At 41.9% G+C, this 5693-nt stretch overlaps 1 protein-coding gene across 1 annotated transcript in view; it reads right to left on the bottom strand.

Annotated features, from left to right (window-relative positions):
• The window catches only part of TCF4 (transcription factor 4), a 416421-nt gene that overhangs the window by 87633 nt on the left and 323095 nt on the right, over positions 1-5693 (bottom strand). The window lies entirely within an intron of this gene.

Below are 5693 nucleotides of genomic sequence, written 5' to 3'. Positions count from 1 at the left end.
AGGCAGTATCACTACGGAAGTAGGATGGCCCAAACCTGCCTTCCGAGGAGTGGCTGGTGGGTTTGAACCGCCAGCCTTCTGGTTAGCAGTCAAGTACCTTAGGCACTATGCTACCAGAGCTCCTATAACTAACAGCAGGTATATCATTTAACCTCCCTCTCACTCTTATGATCTTCACCTGGAAAATGTAGACCATATAGCACCTGACACTACACAGAGATGTGGGACAAAAGAAACGAAACAGAGGAAAACCCTTGAAAAAGTACAGAACTCACAGCTTAAGTATTCACATACATCTAACTGATAACAGTGTGTCCAAGCCACTGTTGATACTTAAAATCTTTTTTCATAGTGATGAGAACCTTAGTTTTCTTTCATGGAAAAATTTTGGTATGTGGATAACCTACTCAAACGCTGTTCTCTAACGAGTAAAACAGGAATGTGTACTAGTGGTACCATACAGAGAGGGGTATGAACCAAGATACATTTGGGGGAGAATGAACTCATTAAGTTTAACTGTACATATTTGATCCTCTAAACTTCCCTGACACTTTATATAAATTTGTATCTTTTATAAATTGTAGCGGTATTATCTCCCACATAATACTGTTGTTGTTGTTGTTATGTGTCATGGAGTTGGATCCCACTCATAGTGACCCCTCCCCTTGGGTTTCTGAGGTGGTTATCACTACGGAAGTAGATCACCCAACCTTTCTTCTGAGTAGTGGCTGGTTGGTTTGAACTGCCAGCCTTCTGGTTAGCAGTCAAATGCCTTAGGCACTACACTACCAGAGCTACTCTATGTCCCCAATGGGCACAGGTTGAGATTTAGAGTACAGCCAAGGCAATGGACTGTCCATCCCAAACCCCCACTGCCATCGAGTCAATTCCAACTCATAGTAACCCTACAGGACAGAGAAGAACTGTCCTACAGTTTTCAAGGCTGGAAATCTTTACCGAAGCAGACTGACTCACCTTTCTCCCACAGAGCAGCTAGTGCGTTTGGGCCACGAACCTTCTGATTAGTAGCCCAATGCTTTAACTACAGAGCCACCAGGCCTTCTCTGATTGTCCACAGTTGGCTCTTAATAACTGTTTATTAAATGAACAAGACAAAGAGCCAAGGCATAAGAGGGCCAATTCTTTCCTTCATGTACACATTTTATGCCCCAGAATCTTAGTGCTGAAGTGCCTTAAGGAAGTTTATTTCATGCATTTTTCTTCAGAAAACCTGCTCTCTGAATCATGAATGGTTTCCTTAGGGTACTGCACATGGGGGTGGACCTCATGTCATATGGAGATGGCACACAGTGAAGGATCTCATGCTCCAATTCCACAGGTGTCCAGCACTGTAAAATATCCCAAGGAGCTCATTCATATGTTGTCGAAGGGATAGCTCTGACTTGCTGTGTTTGTATTACCTGTACCTTGGTTTCTGTGCCCATGTTTTTAAAATAAAGAGTGCATGACAGTATAACACAGTCAGTCTAGGAGTCTAATTTCCCCCAAAAGTTAGAACTTAAAAGAAATCACAGGCATGGTAATACCATGCTATGCTCACCCTCACCTTTGATGGTGCTTCCTACCCCTTCCATTGGGTAGGAGCTCAGAAACAGACTGTACTGACCGATAGGGTAGCAGAACAGAAACTCATGCTGCACTCACCATTTGAAAACCCTTCCTTTTCTTCTGTCTGAACAACTCCTCCTAATGTTTCATGGATCTGTCCAAGTCCCACTTCATCTGAATGGACTGGTCCACACTGCTCATTTGCCCCCTGGCTTGTGCTTCGACCTTGTGTTGCTATCTTCTGTTTCATATTTCTGGTCCATTTCCCCAAATATAACCCCTCAGGATGTGTGTGTGTCCTGCTTCTCTGTCCACCATCTATGCCTGGTGGGTAAGATGCTTGATGCTCATTTTCTGGTGGTGGTGGTGGTGGTGGTGATGATGATGATGATGATGATGATGTTGGAGAAGGAGGAAGAGCAGTACCCTTTCTCTGTCCCTTTACCTTCTCCCCACACTCACCACTCCAGTGAAACTCCTCAAGATTCCCTGTTTTGCCACAGACAGGTACTACTTTTATCTCTCAGCAACATCTGACACTATTAACTATTTCCTTCCTTCTGTGACTCTTTTTTCCTGGTGTTCTTCCTAACATTCTAGAATTTTAAATTCAATTACCTCTTGGGTATACTCATTTGAAAGGCTCCTCATTACTTTCATAATAAAATCCAAACTCCTTAATCAGTACACAAGGTACTTTATGATCTAGTCAGTGAATCTTCCAGTCCCATCTCTTACCCATTCTCCTTTTGCACCATTGAGTTCTGGCCACCCTGAACTACTTTTGGTTCATCACATAGGCCACAATCTCCTGCTTAATTCCTAGTCATCCTTGGACATCACTCCATCCAGGCCAACTGTGGGCTAGGTGCCCTTCCTATATCTAGTTCTAGCAGTCTGTGTTTTCCCCATCAAACTACATACATTATAGTCACCTCTTTACTTTTCTGCCTTACCTCTCTCTATTGTTTAGCGTTATATATTCAAGCACCTCACACTGGAAAGCACTCAATAAACATCAGCTCAATGAATTAACTATCCAGTCAAGCTTCTTACAACAATCTGAGTGAAGGACTTAGGAAAAATACATTAAAACATGTTTTAAGCAACCAAAGTAACTCGTCCCTAAGTAAGAAAGATGAAACATACTGTCTTGTCTAGAGCTTCAAATTGATAATCCCAGGTGACAGTGCTCGTCCTGAAAGCAGATACAGGATTTTGTCCAAGTCCGCGCCAATGACTTACATTCAGTGGGAGAAGCCTAAAGCTCTGGTTGGTTTTGTTCTCTAAATTCCTGTGGGTTCCACTCCTGAACTTAAGCCAGATGCAAGGAACAAGATACCAAGAAGAGAGGATAGGAGGGCTCTGAGGACAATGTAACCGCCTCAGGATTGAGAATCCCCAATGGTAGCTCTCTTGAGTACAATGTGGAAAGAGAAAGCATACTTCCACAGAGTTCAAAGTGAAAAAGAGCAGGCGCTCTGAGGTCACAATCTGAGCTTGGTCATGTTGGACCGGGTTCCCACTATACTTCCATCTCCTCAAGTTATTACGTACTGTGGTTCCTGGCATTGATTTAATTCTTAGTCTTGACAGGAGCTCTGTTAGTGCTGTGGTTAAAGCATTCAACTGCTAACCAAAAGGTAGGCGGTTTGAACCTACCAGCCGCTCTGTGGGAGAAAGAGGAGGCCGTCTGCTTCCATAAAGATTTACAGCCTTGGAAACTCAGTTCTGTGGGGCTGCTATGAATCAGAAAAGACTCAATGGCAGGGGGTTTGGTTTTTATTGCTTGACTTCAGGGACAATTTCTTAATACTGATGCATTTCTTCTCTTATATGCCAGTCTCCCCAAAGTGAGCTCTAGCAATATGACTGTTTCTAAGGTGAGATGGTCTGTGGTATTTTCTAAATTAATCTGAAGTAAACCAGTGGGTGTGAAAATGCTAAGATTTGCATTTCCTTGAAATGCAATGCTATTTTTGAGCTTGTAATTGAAAAAAAAAAAAAAAACTTTAAACTGCCAAGTAAGTAAGTGGGGAGGGGAACACTAAAGGTGGCTCATACTTAGGCACATGGTAAATTGATTTGTCATTGAATTGGGAGGCTAACATTAGGTAAGCCCAGCCATGGCTCTGTGTTTGTTCAATGTCTCATACTATTTTTCAAATGTCATGGGCTCAGCAAAACCCAAAACACATTTCCTCAGCAGTTCTATTTTTCAACCCATGTGTATTTCTAGAGAAGTTTAATTCACATGTTTCTGATTTATTTACATGTAAGTCATCAGAATGTTGTTTTGTATGAACTATTTGATGTCCAGGAAGCCTGTTGAGCTTTCCTTGGAGGCCTTTTCTTTTTTTTGGGAAAAAAAAAAAAAGAATTAGGAAGCCATGAATGGCAAATAATTTAAAAAATAAAATAAACAAACAAATAAATAAAAAGCTCATCAGAATCCTCACTCCCCCCCCCACCAGAGGTTCAAGTTTTGTTCAAAAGTTAAATTGCATAAAGTCTGAGTACAATTCTAAAGTTGGCCAACTTTGCATTTTCCTGCTCCTAATTGACCCTGCCCTTCTTGAAATTAGTAATGCCTTCCTTGTGGACATAAAAGTGCCTATTTGCAATGTATGAATAATAGGAACAGATCCTAAAGAGAGGCAAGGAGCTCTTCAAAGATGAAGCGAATGCATTCTGTAAGGTATCTGCGGTGGGGGATGGGCCTCTGGCATCAAGAGAGGAAAGTAGCTATGTCTCTCCATGAGAGTCCTGCTAAATGAGCCAGGCTCATCCCACTGGGGTTCCCAGAATTCTCTTTCCTTGATTTACAGAAGTATCTCTCTGGCAGAAGTGTAGTCTGCTGGTTACACTTGCATATATTGCAAACAAACAAATGCATAATCTAATTTCATAAATATTTCTCACTTTTGTGAGTAACTACAAACTAAAAAGGCAAAAACACTGATGATATAATTGTTTGGACTTCAAAGGACAGAGTCAGTTTGAGGATCCCTATACTTAGACCTAGGAGCTCTGGTAGCACAGTGACTAACTAAGGCATGTGACTGCTAACCAGAAGGCTGGTGGTTCAAACCCACCAGCCACTCTGCAGAAGCAAGACTGGGCAATCTACTTCTGTTAAGACTTATCGCCTTGGAAACCCAGTGGGGGTCTCTGTGAGTCGAAATCAACTTAATGGCAGTGGGTTTTTGTTTTTTTGTTTTTTTTTAATTAATACAGTAACTTAATCCTCATTAAAGATCAAGAAAACCTGCTATGTGACGTCCAAGTATAAACCAAAACCAAGCTCACTGCCATCGAGTCGATTCTGACTCTCAACGATCCCCTTTGGATTTCTGAGGCGGTAAATCTTTATGGAAGTGGATTGCTCAGGCTTGATTCTGTGTGGTGGCTGGTGGGTTTGAACCGCCAACCTTAGCAGTGACATGCCTTAGTCACTGTGTTGTAGGCAATGTATTAGCGAGGGTTTCTCATCTGTTAGGATCACTGGTGTCTACATAAATTTGACCCATGGAAAAGACACTATAAGTTTGGTTCATAGAATACTGGAAGATATGAGGAGACTGACCCAGAGCTCAGTAGCAGCAGACAGTTGTTGGCCTCTTTTTTTTTTTATTTTTATTTTTTAAAGTAACTTTTAAAGTATATTAAAAAAAGGTTGCTTCCCTTGCATGTCTTTCCTCCATTTCAATTTGAAGACCCATTAAGGCTGGATGAGAAGCATGGAGCCAATACCTAACAGGATCTCAGGCCTCAGTGGTATGTCTCCATACACAGAAATCCACATTTCCCATCAGACCCTTTGTCCCAGGTGAGGGAAGCAGATTAGGAATGTTGGTCAATCTGAACGGGGAACTCAAAGATTTCTACCTACACCACCTTTCAAGCCTGGGGTATCTCTCTTCCCTAAAACGCTTTTCCCTTTTCCCATTTCAAAACCAGAATGGTGTTATGGCTGAGAAGATTCAAAAAGTCTTCTCAAATCAATCATCTCTCCAGCACAGCTGCTGTTAAGTGACCCAGTATGTTCCGAGACAGGCTCACAACCCACACACCACACCGTTTTGCCGTAAGTTCCCTATGTTATGTATTTCAGGAAATATATA

This window comes from Orycteropus afer, unplaced genomic scaffold (assembly GCF_000298275.1).
Source record: "Orycteropus afer afer isolate SDZICR_OR568_19922 unplaced genomic scaffold, OryAfe1.0 scaffold00029, whole genome shotgun sequence".
Lineage (NCBI taxonomy): Eukaryota > Metazoa > Chordata > Mammalia > Tubulidentata > Orycteropodidae > Orycteropus > Orycteropus afer.
Note: the sequence above shows the minus strand (reverse complement) of the source record. Positions and strands in the feature narration are given on the sequence as shown.